This window comes from Rhinatrema bivittatum, chromosome 4 (assembly GCF_901001135.1).
Source record: "Rhinatrema bivittatum chromosome 4, aRhiBiv1.1, whole genome shotgun sequence".
In the NCBI taxonomy this organism is placed as follows: Eukaryota; Metazoa; Chordata; class Amphibia; order Gymnophiona; family Rhinatrematidae; genus Rhinatrema; species Rhinatrema bivittatum.
Genome location: NC_042618.1, coordinates 90,232,766 through 90,249,492, shown reverse-complemented (window position 1 = coordinate 90,249,492; position 16,727 = coordinate 90,232,766). Strand labels below are relative to the sequence as shown.

General features: G+C 42.1%; 1 long non-coding RNA gene across 2 annotated transcripts in view; it reads right to left on the bottom strand.

Moving 5' to 3' along the window:
• The window catches only part of LOC115089326, a 75,981-nt gene extending 61,697 nt beyond the window's left edge, over nucleotides 1-14,284 (bottom strand). Inside the window, exon 1 of one of the 2 annotated variants that reach the window (XR_003856075.1) lies at nucleotides 14,182-14,284. This is a non-coding gene — a long non-coding RNA (uncharacterized LOC115089326). Of the gene's footprint in view, nucleotides 1-14,061 lie in introns of both variants that reach the window. The other variant, XR_003856074.1, reaches the window with a different exon arrangement.
• Between the last annotated feature and the right edge of the window lie 2,443 nt (nucleotides 14,285-16,727).

The following is a 16,727-nucleotide window of genomic DNA, read 5'->3' as shown; positions in this document are numbered from 1 at the left end:
AAAATCAAAACAAAACAAGGGCTATTATGATTTTCAGATGCAAGGCATAACCTCTCTGTTTGGAAGGCCACAGATCCCCATCTAACTTCTGGCACAGGTATACAATGGTTTTTTTACCAAACTGAATCTGTGCTGCACTTGCTCCTCCACAAGTCCATAAACTAAGTCTTGAGCCTATATATCCTCTCCATAGGGCACCTCCTCCCCTTCTGATTCCTCTACCTCTACCAATACAGAATCCATAGATCCCACAGATTAACAGAATTCATCTCAGCACTATTACCCACCACCAGCTCAACCAAAACCACCATCCAAACAGAAGGCACTCATAAATGTAAAAAACAAACAGACCCACAAACAGGCCAATGCAATATCATGCCCTGAGCCTAGCACACAGGTTAACGAGTTCTTGGATGCACGTTTTGGACATGCATCCATAACCCCCGATGCAATAAGGGAATCAACGCATCCAAATTGCACATCCAAAATCGCATGTAGCTAATAGCACTCATCTCATGTAAATTCCATGTAGATGAGGCTATTAGCTATTACCCCATGATGCAAAAAAACCCTGTGCACCTGAAGTGCACTTTTTAAAGCATCAAATTTTATGCCTGCCAGGAGCAGGAGTAAAGTCTTCCCACATGTCAAGGGCTCAACTTAAAAATAAACAAACTGCTTTTCTGTGGTTCCTCCTACTTAGTATCATTATGATACTAAGTAGGAAGAACCACAGAAAGCAGCACCATGCAAAAAAGACTTGACGTAAAAAAATTAAATTGGGAGCGCACAATAAACACCCACAATATACACTAGGGTCATGTATACACCGACACCAGGGCTGTGTATACACCCACATAAACACTCAGGGCCGTGTATATTATGTGTGCCTATTGTGCCAATAAATTAGCTGCTGTGGGATAAAATGGACACTCATAAATTGGGAATAGCCACTGCTATTAATTGCATTAGTAGCATGGGATCTTCTTAGTGTTTGGGTAATTGCCAGGTTCTTGTGACCTGGTTTGGCCTTTGTTGGAAATAGGATGCTGGGCTTAATGGAGCCTTGGTCTGACCCTGCATGGCAATTTCTTATGTTCTTATGTTCATTCATTTTTGTAACCTGCATACACAGGACATTTAATATTAATTTATTCACTGCTTCACTTACTGCTGATTGGTCCATTCATTGTCATATGTCAATGAAAGGACCAAGCCCTTTTCAGGAGGACCAATCAGGAACAGCCTTGTCGGGGGGGTGAGGAAGGAGCTCTGGCCAGGCTGTTGTGGACGCACAGCCACTTCTCCTGGGTGCCCAATGCAGAGCACTAGGAATGCACAAATTATCCATTGTACATCCCTTTTAGTGAGGCAGCTCATTTGTGTATTGCATCAAGTGCCCAGGAGAGGTGGATATGTGCATCCACTGTGGATGCACGTTTTTTATGCGCATGATATTGCATCGGCCTGAATGACAGCACAAAGCTGGCAAACACACCATAATAATTCACCATCAACTTACAACTATTTCCAGCACTAACCACCAATCCAGCCACCAGATACCATGACACAAGTGACATTTAAATTCCACAGCTTAAATAGCAGGTATAAAAGTGGGCATAGATGCATACTGCTTATAGAAAGGGTGGCCACCTCCAGTCCTTGAGAGCCACAGACAGGCCTTGTTTTCAGGATGTCCACAATGAGATAGATTTGTACGCACTGCCTCCACTGTATTCAAATCTATCTCATGCAAATTCATTGTGGATATCCTAAAATCTGGCCTGTTTGTGGCTCTCAGGGACTGGAGTGGGCCACCCTGGCTTATAGAATACTTGCATATGTTGTACTAGCTCCAAACACTGCCCTAGGGCATCCTTAAAATGCTCTACTTTGGTGCACATAGATTTGCACTCAGAAATACGTGCATAGTGCTGGGGTTTGAAAATTTGCTCGCCCTGCATAAAAACCACTTACGTGCCTATACTGCTATTTCATATGCACAAACCTTGCAGAATTCTTTTAAAATTAAACAGGCCCTAACTTTGATTAAAGAAAAAGTGAGACATAGGAACACTTGTAGAAGTTTCTTTTTCTGAGTTCCTCATGGATCATTTACATTCCACCAGCCCACATACAATACACAAGATAGCCTAAATTAGTTGTGGGATCATTTTCAGTGTATGTTATTGGGATAATTGTTCCAGGGGCCGAGGTCAATTTCTGCCACAGGAGTCAAAGCCCCATAAGTAGAAAGTTATCAGGCCTAGAAAACTTGGTAAATTGCAATCTTCCTTCCTTTTCCAACCAAAAGAGGGCCCACTTTAATGGTGGGCTTTTTATTTTTTACATAGCTCATTCTAATAAAATAAGTATAAAAATCCAAAAGCACAATGGCACTGATAGCCAAGAACCTAAAGATGTTCCTTTTTGATGCACCATAATTCAATGCCAGATGAGTCATTCAATCACATGAAGGAAAAAAAAAAAATCTGCGGCTTCCTTTGTTATTCTGCATAGTTTCACCAGTCTTTATCCTTCAGTCATAACCTTAGGATAGTTAAGCCTATAGAAATAGAATTTGTAATTAATCCATTTCCATAAGATTAGCATGTCAGATGGCAGGCTAATACAAGTAACATTCTTCTGCAATATAAAATCCCTTTGTCCAATTTCAATTAAAGCCATAGAAGTCTCATCAGAAGCTAGATAGTCTGAGATGAATTGCAGAAAATATTCCCATGCCACAGTCAGGTCCAGATACATTAATAAATGACTTGTTGGTACACATGAGATTTATGGAACAATTGTATCATGGAAAAGTGACAAAACAGGCAAATTAGACCAATTTAGTGGCTGTTCAGATAATGTTTAAATAAAATGCCACAAGATAGAGATGCCTTATATAATTATATACAGTGCATCTCATGGGATACTAAAGGAGGTTTATGGAAAAGGTAACAAAGGGAATTTTGTAGGGGACAGCATAATATCCCTGTAGTATTGTTGCACTGAGCTCCTGTTGAATGCCAAACCAATAAAAGATGAACAGGCCGATGCAATGCTGTTCGCTCAGGCTAGCGCACGGGTTAACTCGGCAGTTGGACACACATTTTGGTCACACGTCCATAACTCCTAATACAATAAAGGGATCAGCGCTTCCAAAACGTGCATCTAAACCAGGGCGATAGCTAATAGTGCTCATCACATGTAAATGTCATGTTGATGAGGCTATTAGCTATTACCCCCGATGTAAAAAAATAACTGCACCCATTGCGCACATTTTAACCCTCAAAAATTATCGCCAGCCCCAAAGCTGATGTTAAGTTTTGAGGAGCCCCAAAAGGGCGATATTAAGTTGGAGGAACCACAGAAAGCTGCAATGTGTAAAAAAAAAACAAAACAATTTTTTAAATGTCTTAATGGCGATCAGATTAGGAAAACAGACGCCCAATTTACGAGCAACCATTTTCCTAAACCGTGGCTGTGCAAGAGTTAGGAAAATGGCCGCTCGTAAAATTGAGCATTCATTTTCCAAACCCGTGCACAGCCGCTTCTTCTGGGCGCTGATGCACAATTTCCCATAGCGCCTCCTTTTCAATGCAGCAGCTCACTTACCTACTGCATTGCGTGCCCGGGAGAGGTGGATGGGCGCGCACTGGGAAAGCGGGCACTTAATAATATTTAAAAACTATTTTTATATAACTGCTAATATGAGAATTTGTGGTTGTGACATAAAAACTAACTGCTTCATTAGATGCTCCCTGAACACCAAGGACAATTCTAAAATATTTAAATATGGCTGCTCTCTTTTTTTTATTAAACTTTCAGTGAGTTCCTGATTTTGAAGCAGTACATTTATATAAGGCCTATTCCAGACCACAGTATTTGATTGAGTAGTGTGATTTATATGCATTTGCCAATCAGCCAATGAAATGATCTAACTCAAAGAGTTCAAGGTCTTTATCTTGCACAAACCAAAATGGCTATCTGCTTCAGGCCCTCCATATACCCATTTCATTATTTTTAGATCAAAATTTCAGCTGAAATAGCTACTGTCAGGCTTTTATTCTTGTGTGCAGCAAATACTGTGGGATTTGTTCAGGAACCATATGTACAATCCTAGCAGCTTTAGCATGCCAAGCAGTTCTACTGTAAGAACTTTCATTTATTGTTAGCCGCCAAAGCTAAATTGCATTTCTACCTCTTGTTAGAAACTGATGTTAGGAATTGACAAGATAATAGGATGGAGAGAGTTTCCTGATCTCATTTGCACTCAGTAGGAGAAGGGTCAGTTTTCAAAGTAAGAAGGACTAGCGTGCTTACCCCTGCCCTGTCTTCTGAAGAATACAGAATCTGGACCATCGCAAAACTTTAGTACAATACCATCGACCCTTACAAATAGTAAACATGTGCTATGATAACTTTTTTAATTTACTTTTTTCTTTGTGAAATCCCTTTCCACTGCATCCTCCCTGTGTAGACCAAGAGACCACCTTTGGACACTGTAGAGTCCAGGCAAAACTTGCTGCAGTCCTAGTAAAAGCTCCTTTCATCCAGTGGGGGGGGCAGAACGTACTCCTAGGCCTAAGGAGATCAGTTCTCAGTCACTCAGATAAAGTCTTCACACAAAATATTCTTGTTCTAAAACAAAAAAACAAGTTTACTGGCACAATATTAGGTAAATCCAAAGTAGTGATACACAGAGGCGTTGCAATGGGATGGGCCGCATGAACCATGGCCCAATCAACTTTGGACAGGGCAGCATAGATTGTCTATAGTGTCTGGTATATAATTTCCACATGAGAAATTATATTCACTAATATGATCTATCTTTGGGCTCGTAGCCTGAATGGGGGATGAGACAGGGTCTCAGTCACCTCAATACCACAATTCTGTGCCTTTTCTAAACAACCTCTCGCTTGTGGCACCACAGACCAGATAAAATCATCACCCCAGAATAAAACAGTAATTAATCCTTCGACTAGTATTGTGTAAGCAGACAGTAAATCCAACCAGAGCTCTAAATGGGAAAAGTACAGTAGTGAAGTATAATATAAACTTGCAGAACACTTGGTATGGCCTATTAGCCAGGGCAACCAACATACTCATATGTATAGTAAAAAAAAAATAAGGAATTATAATAGGGAAAGGCTAGGGGGAAAAACAGTGAAGTATACAAATTTCAAAAATTGTCTTTACCCCTGAGTACTCAAAAGGGGGAGGGAAAAATATGTGATCTTTCTTGAAGTGTAAATCACTGCATTATTTCTACTTCATTCTATGTTGTATACCTGAAAATTGATAAATAAAGAATTTAAAAAAAAAGGGGGGAGGAACATATCCCCCCAGTGTCACCAATTTGCAAAGTGTGCTCCCGGTCCCAAACACAAAATTGATTGAAAAATAAAAGCAATCAAGAAAATGAAGAAGCCCCTCTTCTTGGTGGAGCTGGCTAGATGACAAACCAAATAGATGAGCAGTGCAGTGTGTGAAAGGTCTCGCTCTCCTGGGAAACTTTCCCAAATGCTTTACTTAGTACTAAACAGAAAGCGGGCCTTGTTTTAGTCTCTTACAGAAAGACCACAGTCCACCAGTTTTTCTTTCTTAATACCTGCCAGCAAGAGTTTATGCTTGACTTCAACTGAAAGGCTGAAGCAATTAAGATGAGATACTGAATTTGTAAGAAAAGGCAAGGAAATACACTTTCTCCCTCCTCTGCTAAGATACTCTCTGTGCAAAGTTTAGAGGGCTTTACACAGTCTCTTAGTGGGGTGATCCAAGCTTGTGCTTCTGGGCCTGAATATCTCTGGAAAGGAAGTCTCTCAGTCTTTCAACTCCTGGTTCCTCTGTTCCTTGTTGAGATTTTACATGTGGCTCAGCTATGAAGCAAGAACAGCTGGCTGTCTCCTCAGAGTACAAACTTCTGTCTCTCCCTCTTGATAATTAGCTCTTCAGGAGAAGACTGTTTGTCAGATGCACTCTTCTCATCCTGGTTCCTGACTCCAACTCCTGGCCATCCCTGCCCCACACACATAGACAGAGCCAGCCAAATTGCACCTTTTCTATCTTAAATGGTCTTCCAGCATTCCTTGGCGTCCTCCTCTGCTGGCTATGTAGTGCTGTTCTCTGAGCAGGCTAAAAAGTACAGCCTTTTTCCTAACTTGTTAACACTGTGAGTGCTGGATGCTAGTTTTTGCAGAATATTTGTCATTCTCAGTAGAGCACACAGGGGTTTTTGACATTCTTATATTCCTTCACCTTGGCTGTGGTGACTTGCAGTCTCTGCAGGATTGAAAACCATTTTTTAACAGATCCAAAACACATCACTCAGGTCCAGACACAGCTCAGTTCACATTCTAAGGCTCCAACACATGATATGCTCATGGAGGTAGGAACCTGGTTTATAGTAGCTTGCTACACTCTAATTGCCTATCCAACAGCAGGGCAGGCAAGCAATTAGTCAATGGGAAACCACGCAGCTCCCATAACTTTATTCATGCACCTGCTTTGTTCCTGGCATAGGTTAAGAACTTGGATGCAGGAGCCAGCCAGACCCATGCAGGAGCAGCTGTATGTATGGAGCCACTACTTTCTGCCGCTGCCACCACAGATTCCACCTCTCAGTCTCATGGATCCACCCCTATCTTCTCCCACCATGGACTCTGCTGCAGTTCAATGAGTTCCGGAACAGCAGCCTCTGTACGCTCCCCACCACGACATTTTGCTGCCCGACTCCTGCCACAGCCCCATAAAACCTCAAAAGAAAATGCTGAGGAGGTCATAGGGAATGGGATGCTGGTCATTCTCAAAGCCTAGCTGGAGGGACGTAGGAGAGGGAGAGGGGTTGCCAAGGGGAGCGAAAGGGAATTGGGTGGAGGAGACAGACAGGATGTGGGTGGGGATGGGAAGTGTGGGGGAGAGAGAAAGGGGGAGCAGGGCAGGGAGGAAAGAGAGAGGGGAGGAGGAGAAATGGGGAATGGGGGAAGAGAGGACTGGGTTTAGCAGCAGAGATTGGTTAGTTGATTTGCACCCCTACCCCCATTAAAAAGATGTTCTACTGCCCTGGTAATACAGTCCATAGTTTTTAATGGGCATAGGTCACAAAAGTAGTTTCAAAAGGCACTTGAGAAAAGTAGCAAAGATAACAAATCCTACAAGATCCTCTGGGTTTCTCCATCTCTTTCAGACTTTGGCAAAAACACACAGGAATCCTTTGCCCCAATCACATTAGTCACACAATATCTTGCTGGTGCGTTCAGTGCCCTGGATATGTCCCCTTGCCCCTGGACTGGGATGGTTTCCTTCCTGAGACAAATGTTACAGGATCTCTCCTTGCTAACCAGGAAAACCTCATCCTGATATCCTGTCTGAAGAAAGATAATTCCCCTTCTCTCTAGGTCTCAGGGAAAGAGCCAGTAGCATGCTGCTTCTGCCTAATTCCACTCACAATTCATCCCCTAGTGACTCTTTAAACACCCAGAGAACTGGCAGAAACAATCCTCCCTGTGGGGATGTGCCTGATACAAAATATTTCTGAACATTCTGAACCCAATTTTTATGTACTTCATGCTTTATTGAAGCAACTTATTGAAGTCACAATACTACATTTAATAAAACCAATTTGGTCAAAAAAAACTTCTAAAAACTTGGTTATTTAAAAAAGCATTTGATGAAAGTGAGTGATATGACTGCTCTAATAGGTGAGGAATAATAGACTCAGTGAGACAAGATTGGCTGATTAACCAAAAGAAAAATATTTTGACTTAGGTGAGGCAAGGTCTGTTAATATGATGAGGTATTTGCTGATTAAATTGTATATTTTTCTTTTATCTTTTATCTTATTTAAGTACTTGCTTTATTTTACCTTTTATTTTGCTTTTAGCCTTATTTATAATTTTGTAGTTTTTTACTTCATTTATTGTATTTTATCTTTTGATCTTAATTTGATGTTTTGTATTGTAATTTTTTTATACTCTCTTTATTTTGACTTTATGTAAACCGTTGTAATAGAATACGGAACAACAGTATATAAAATTTTCAAACAAATAAACAAATAAATAAATAAATAGAACAAGGGCTTGTATTTTTTTTCTTTACATTTCAGGTCTCAAGTGCCACCAGATGACAGTAAGATAAGAATTTTTAAAAAATCAAGATAAGGTCTAGAGAATAATCATTAGCTTTTGTTAAAAATAGCTAAAAAAAAACTTTTCGACTCATTCAATGCACAGTTATTTAAAAGAAAGAAGTCTCACATTTTGTGTTTATAGCACAGCACTTCAGAAGAAAATGGATAGTATAGAGATTAGAGCAATAGATGGAAGCCAAGAGACCAGTATCAAATCCTGCCACTGAACCTTATTGTGACCTTTGGCAAGTCATTGTGGAGGCAATTTTGAACAGCCATGTCACTGGATCTTGGGTGACTCGTAGATCTCTGCTTTCTTTTGCCAGCAAGCACACTATTCGACCTTGGCTTCAGTAAATTAGTTTCATTATTTTCTTCCCAAACACCCTGTGATTAGTCATGAAACAATAAATAGACAAAGAAAAACCTGACTCCATAAGAGTTCTAACTATGCTCTCGACTTGGTTCTGACTCCTAACTTAGGTCTGGCTAGCTGGGCAGGCTCTATCTCTATATCAGAACTCTATCTGCCCAGTACCATGCCAGATATTCACCTCAATTCAGGCTTAACCCTCTTATGACAGGAACACTCCCTCTGTCCCAGTTGGGATTCTGTCCTTCTGGCACCTCCTTTCAATTAAGTTTTCCTTGTTTGTAGGGCAGAATCCAGACAGACTCATGGGTTAATAACAGATTTTATTCAGAAACAGAGAGATAATTTACAGGCCTGCTACTGTGGCTGCTTCCTGTTGCATGCTATCTGATCTAATGCTAGTTGGCTGGAGGACTGCTATAAATGATGTTACATTACTCAGTTCTCTGCGGGTTGTTGCTGCATGTCTCACTGGTAGAGGAGAGGCTGTCTGTCATAACATCCCCTTTCTCATATTTGTTTGGGACAGCATCCAAATCCTGCAGATCTAGCTCATAAGAGCATAAGAAATCCCATGATGGGTAAGATCAAAGGTCCATTGAGCCCGGTATCCTGTCTCTGATGGTGGCCAATTCTGGTCATTAGAAAGCACTTGGCAGATCCCAAAAATCATATCTAATTCCCTAATCCCAGGGATAAGCTGGCCCCGCGTCTACCTGGGTAGGAATTGTTTATAGACTTTTCCTCTAGGAAATTGTCCAAACTCCTTTTAGATGACTTGACCACATCCTCTGGCAACAAATTCCACAGCTTAATTGTGCACTGAGTGAAAACATACTTATTCCAATTTGTTTTAGATCTGCTACCTGCTAGTTTCATAGCATGACACACACACCCCTCCCCCCAGTCCTAATTTGAAAGGGTAAATAATCATTCCCTATTTATGAAGGAGTAGACTAGTGGTTAGAGCAGTAGGCTGCAAACAAGGGAAGTGAGGTTTTAAATCCCACTGCTGCCCCTTGTGATCTTGGGTAAGTCACTTTACCCTCTATTGCCTCATGTACTGACTTAAAGGTGAATTTTAAAGGCCTGACATGCACATTAATTAGGGGATGCACGAATATGTCAGTCACATGCAGAGTGGATTTTAAAAGCCGGAGCTTATCGCCCAGAGTGTGCACATCTCGAAAGTTTTCAAAAATGGGCGGGGTGTGGTCTGGGCAGCACATGTGAGTTTCAGGGCATAAACCAGAGATGTGTGCGTAAATATTTATGTGATCCAGTGCTGCATAACTTTATTTCTTTAAAGGATGGCATGCAAGTTAAAAAATAAAGAAAAATAGGTAGATCTGCAGGATTTTAAGTGTCGGGGAGTTAAGACTACTAAACTAAGGGAGTCTGGAGTACCTCTCTCTCTTAACAGGGCGAACTGGGAATGAAATGGTAAAACTGGGAATAGCATCAGCACGTGCCTCTTTAAAAATCCCTCGATTTATACAGTAGAAGTGGCATTTGCGTGCACATGAGCACGCCCACTTAAAATGTGGTGCTCATGTGCGCACGACCAAGCTATTTTATAACATATGTGCGCATATGCCTGCAAGTTATAAAATAGCCTCGGCCCTGGGCGCAGGCCCACGTATGTGTGCACATGTGCGCCCGCATGCCAGTTTGAAAGTTACCGTCCCTGTTTGTAAGCCCTCTGGGGTCCGGAAAATACCTACAGTACCTGCATATAATCCGCTTTGAAAGTGCCTGAAAAGTGGAATATAAATTAAATAAACACCTGTTCCACCCACCTCATGATATTATAAACCTCACAATAACACTAAAAGAAACACCACATTTAACAAGAACTGTAGCTCTGTATAGAAATGTAAAAGTAGTGTTTGGTGAATGTCATTAGTTCAATACATACTCTAAATTTCACAGGCAATTTCATGGTGCTGCATGTGCACGTTGTTTGTGTGGTTGAAGGAGTGCTTATTGCATAAGAGCATAAGAATGCCATGCTGGGTCAGATCAAGGTCCACTGAGCCCAGCATCCTGTCTCGGTCACAAGACCAAGAACTTATCCAACCCTCTTTTAAACTCAGCTATGCTAGCTACTTTGACCACATCCTCTGGCAACAGATTCCACAGCTTGAGTGTGTGCAGAGTGAAAAAGTACTTTCTATAATTGTAATTGTTAGATTCATGGCATGTCCCCTTGTTTTAATATTTTTAGAAAGGATAGATAACCATCCTTTATTTACCCATTCCAACTCAGGCATATTTTATAAACTTCAATCATGTCCCCTCTCTTTTTTCCAAGCTGAAGAGCCCTATCCTGAGTAACCTCTCATCAGAGGGGAGTCTTCCATTCCCTTTATCAGTTTTGATGCCTTCCCTTGCACCTTTACTAGTTCCACTATGTCAGTTTTTAGATTCGGTAACCAGAATTGTACGCAATACTCAAGGTGCAGTCCCACCTGGATTTATATGGGGCAATATGATATTTTCCATTTTATTTTCTATTCTTTTTTTAATCATTCCAAATATTTTATTTTATTTTTTTTGTTTGTTTGTTTGTTTGTTTGTTTGTTTTTTAACACCACTGCACACTGAGCTGAGGATGTTAATGTACTACCCACAAGAACTCCAAGGTTCTTTTCCTAGGCAATGATTCCCAATATAGAACCTAATACTATGTACCTGTAGTTGGAATTATCCTATGTGCATCACTTTGCATTTTTCCACATTAAATTTCTTCTTCTATTCAAATGCCCAGTCTCCTGGTCTCACCTTCTGCAGTTCCTCACAATCCACTATTGTTATCTGCAAATTTGATCACCTGCAACATTGAATGATAAGGACTGTGTTCTTGCTAGTGCCCTCACAGACCTAGAAGAACCCTTTACATGAGAGAGGAGAAAAGAAGAGACAGATTTTTGACCTTTTTGAGAGAGTTGGTTTTTCCTTAATCTGCTCCCAGCTCAGGAGGGAAGTCACTTCTGCCTAAGGGGAATAGGAGGGTGCTCCTTTACCCTGAAACCAGTTTAAGTGGGGACTTCTGTAACCCCGGAGAGAGATGTTTTGTGAGAGTTGATTTTATCTATTTTTGTTGGGAGGAACCTTTTACCACCAATTCCTATCCACCCTTGGGCTGAGAGACTTTTTGCTGACTTTCCTGTCATTTGGAAGGGATATTGACTCAGTAATTTTTGTACATTGAGAAGAATTAGACACATGGAGGTCAATATTGACCACCTAGCCATTCAGCTAACTTAGCTGGATTGACATAACCAGCTAACTTAACCATGCTAATGAATATCCCATTTATGTTGTTAAATATCCCCAGACAAATCACTAGTTAGATGGATAAATCATATCCATCTAAGTTTAAACCTGCTATTCAGCAGGTCTAACATAGCCAAATAAATTATCCATCTAAGACTGAATATCGCTACTTAGCATGATAACATATCCAGCTAAGTAGCGCCGCCCCGATCCACCCATTGCCTGCCCACAACTTGTCTGACTAACTAGATAGCCAGATAAGTCCCATTTATCAGCTATCTAGCATTTGAAAATTGACTTCTTGGAGTTTTCCTTTATTGTATCAAGATTTTGGATTCTCATCAAGTTTTCCTACGTTTCAGTAAAGTTTTATTTGAACATCACTTTAAGTGACCAGCCTACTGCTTTCAAGAACAAGGGCGTGTCAGCTGAGACAATGTGGAGTGAGTACAGTTGGAAGAACAATTGAGAGTTGTGAGAGTTTGAGCAAGGTTTGCCACCCCCAAGAGCCTAGGGCCCCGAAGGCCTCCCTTCCTCCTTCCCTTCCTCCTTGGCTACCAGTTTGGTGAATAGAGGGAAGAATTAAGAAGGATTGTGAGTGGCCCCTGGACAACAGCAAAGAGGGGGCTACACTTGTATTTAGCTAGAAGTTATATCTTAGATAGTCCCCCTTGGTGTGCTTGCTCTTGTACACTGATTGTATAAGGTGTGTTTTTTGAATGAATTTGTGGCCCAAGATTTAATTTTACAAGATATACTGAAGTAATTCCTATTTAGAGTGTACAGCTGGTATACAGTCTCTTGATGTTCTGCTTGTAGTGTATATTGTGATGATAGTGCTATAGAGATGTGCATTTGTTTTTAATGAATACAAAAAACGCAACAAATGAAATCATTTTTTGGTCATTCCAAATGGAATGAACTGAAAACAGCCTCCTATGAAGATACCCATATAGGACCAAGCACAGAGGCTTGGTCCTATTGCCGAGGCTTAAGCTCAGCCCTGAGGCCTGTGTCCCAGTGCCTACCCCAGGTTCTGGCTCTAAGGCCTGGACCCAGAGTCGTGGCCTAGGCCCATAGAAATGTTCATCTATACATCAAAATGCTGCTGTTTCTCCAGAAGAAGGTACTGCAGTGATGTCACTCTGGAATATCCTCCAAGCAAATCATGTCATTTTTCAAATACCAGGATACAAAGAAGGAATCAGAAGGCTCGGGCCTAGACCTCAGCACTGAGAACAGGCCTCAGGGCCAGGAGCTGGAGCCCAGACCAAACCTCAGGGCTGGACCTCGGTGCCGAGATCATGCCTTAGAGCCACTGAGGCAAGGTTCCAGGATCAGTCTGGGCCTAGGTCTCGATGCTGGGACCAGGCTTCCGGGCTGGACCTTGGCACCAGGGCCAGGTCCCCAGGCCAGGCCCCGGTGCTGTGCATAGGCTCAGGGGCTGGCCTAAGCCACGGATTTGGAGCCAGGAACACGCCTTGGTGCCAGATAATCATACCAAGGCCTGGGAATGGCCCAACCAGGGCTACTGGAGGCCCCCTGCTTTTTTTTTTTAGCCAATTGGGGGTTTTAGGTTTCAGGGTTTTTTCTGTTTAATTTTTTTTTTCGTTAGCAAACAAACTGAACAAAAAAAATGAAATGAACCGAATCCATATGAAAAAAAAAAAATCCTGAAACAAAAAAATGCACTGAACTGAAAATTTTGGGGCTGCACATTGCTGTTGTGCCATCTTATAATTTGTTTGGATTGACTTGGTTGTAATTTTGCTATTCCATCTTGTATAATGCTGAGAAATTCTTTGTAGCCCATCACATTCACATTGTCTGTTTGATAGTCAATTTCTTATGTGTGTCTGGGATTTCCTTTAGCACTGCAAGGTAAGAGTCCAAGTTTTACTGATCATTTTGAATTCTGCCTCTTTATTGTACTGGTGTCATATACTGTCTGGACAGGATCTCACTGTCAGTGTTGCTGCTTAGGTCATCATTGTTTATCTCAACTATTTAATCTGTAATTTTATTTTTTCTGCAAACTCTGGCATAATGATTTTTCTTACCATAGTTTCTACATTTTGTTCCACCGGCTGGCCACTGGCCAGCTTCATGTCACAGCCCACAGTAGCCACAGCTTTTAGTGCATAATGTGTTGCCTTTCTCAGTATGCTGCTTTCTGCAATTTTTGCTAGGCCCCTGTTGCTGTGTTTGCTCACATGATATATCATTTCAGGCTCCGTTGTGCTCAGCATTTGAATCTGAGCACTCACTTTTCACATACCTATGGTTTCCTGCAGGGTTACTGTGGGTCTTCTGTGCATTCTTATTTGAAATCTGTTGTCTTTGATGCCTATGATGAACTGGTCATGGCTCAAGTCCTCTTTGAAAATGTCATACTCACATTAATCAGCTATTTTCGGATCCTGGTAGTATATTGATCTTCCATCTCTATATAAACTTGCGTAGGTTAGTAGAAGAGGAAGCAAGCACATATCACATTTCTGGTAGGCTAAAAATACTTTTGGAGTGCATCCAAAATTTTGCTGATATCTTCCTATCTGCTGGTGGCATGTGCAGATGCTGCTGCAGCATATGCACAGTCTTTGCTCATTGTAGCTAGCATTGTAACATTATCTCATTTTTTTCATTAAGTCCTGTTGCAATGTCCTAACTCTCCCATTGTTCTCTGAAAAATATCCAATTGTTGAAGAACTCTGCAATTTCGATGGGCCCAGAGATTGAAATCAAATGTGCAGCAAAATCTGAGGGTAGTCCAGAATTTAGGCTCAGGCAACATAAGCAACTAACTAGAGCACCATATTGTGAAGGCACCAAATACCAGCACCAAAGAGAAGCCTTATCCCACTTACCTTAGGGTCCTGAGCTATTGCCACTTCAAAGAGGCACTATCATGGTACTCTGGTTCAACATCCCGTCCCTGCTTTCCAATCTCTGTGGGTGAAACCCCACTATCAGACTTCTGAGGGGGATCCCTTGCCCTCACCCTCCAGTCCTGTCTATAAGCACCAAAATCTTAAAACCAATCCTGGCTGAAGAGTGTGTTTCTTGAATTGTACCAATTCTTTGTTTACCAGGGCACTCAGACTTCTGACACTATGTTTGTGTGGCAGAATATCAACAGTCATAGGCTTTATAACAACTTAGATTTTATTCAAAAAGACAGAAAGTACTTACAGGCCTGCTAAAGTGGCTGCTTCTGTTCCACCCAAAACATTACCAGGGACAGGATCCTCACAGGCCCCTTCTTACCCTTTCCAAGGAGGATCTGATGCCGAGGCCTAGGCCCAAGCTGAAGCCTGGGCATGGTGTACAGCCTAGGGCGAGATCGCAGTGACCTACTGTGGCCTTGGTCACCAAGCTTTGAGGCCTGATCCTGATGCCTAGGCACAGACTGAAGCCTCAGACTTGTATAGGTCTAGGCTGCAGTAGGTTGCTGAGACTTCAGCCTAGGCCCTAAGCAAGGAGCAAGGTTCAAGTCCTGGACCCGAAGCCTGAGCCTAAACCTAGGCCAAGGCCCAGGTCCAGGCCCAATGCCAAGGCCCAAATCTGGAATCCAGGACCCAACGCCAGGGCTTTGAACTGGACCCAGGCCCAATGTCGGGGCCTGACCCGGAAGCTGGGTCCCAATGCCTGGGCCTCAGCTGGTGCTTGGGTCAAGGCTCAACACCACAGCCCAGACCAGAGACCGGATCACAACACCAGAGCCTTGACCCAAACTCAGGCCCAAGGCCAGGGCTCAGCCTGTAGGCAAGATCCTGACCCTGAAGTTTTGGCCCAAGGTCAGGCCCAGGCCTTGACAGTCTTCTTCTACAAAATGATGCCATGCTCTTAGGAGGCACTGGAGTTAATTAACTGAAGCACTTCCTCCCCAGTGGAGGACATCATTTTGATGTATGGCAGCCTAAATGTGCTACTGTACATCAAAATGGTGCCCCCCACTGGGGAGGATGTGGAGGAATTAATTTATTCTGTCTCCTCCCAAGCATATGACATCATTTCATCTAAGAAGACAGAAGACCTTCGAGGCTTGGGCCTGACCCTGGACCAAGGTTCTGAGGTCAGGACCCAGACTCTAAACCAAGCCCCAGCCTCAGGACCCATTCTCCAGTCTCGGCTGCGGTGTTGGTTCTGGGCCCAAGTCTCAGCCTAGGCTGAAGCCTGGATCTCTAATGAAGCAGGTAAGATTTTTCAATTTTTTGGAGTCTCAACTGAGGACCCGGCATTGGGCCGGGCCTCGGCTGAAACCACAGCCTACTGCTCATGCTGCAGCCTATGCATAGGCAATGCCCAGGCCCCGAAATCATATTCAGGCATAGGCATGGCTCTTCCTATGGACATCAGCCTATTCCCTAAGCGAGGCCAGAGCTTTGGCACTGGGCCTAGGTCCAATGGATCAATTTTTTTGTTTAAAAAAAAAAAAAAAGTGAAAACCAATGAAATTTTGTCAGATTTTTAATCCTTTCACTTTGAGAACAAAATAAATTGAAATAGGAAATTTTGTCTCATTTTTTATTTTGCTTCTCCCAAATGCCCATTCCTTTCCTCATAACTTATGGAGGGAGAGTGGTGACTCAATGCAAGAGAGTCCTGGCTTTTGTTATTTAAGATGATTTTTTAATTTTTTTTCTTTTGGTTTTAGAGGGAAGTTTTGTTAACCCTTTCCTGCCCAGTAGTGGAGAAACAAATGTTTTCCCTGCTGTGCTGATTTTTGGGGAAATTGTCACCAAGAAAGATCTCATTAACATTTAAGGTGAAATTTAGAAGTAGAAAGGAATTCATCAAGAGACAGCCACCAAAGTGTCTAATCCTGGAGCAGAAAGGACATGGAGAGTGGAATCTGTATGAGCATCTGTTACTGCAGGTGTTTTTCTACCTTGGGAAGGAAGACTCAGTACTGGATAGGGGGCCAATTCTCTACTAGGTGCT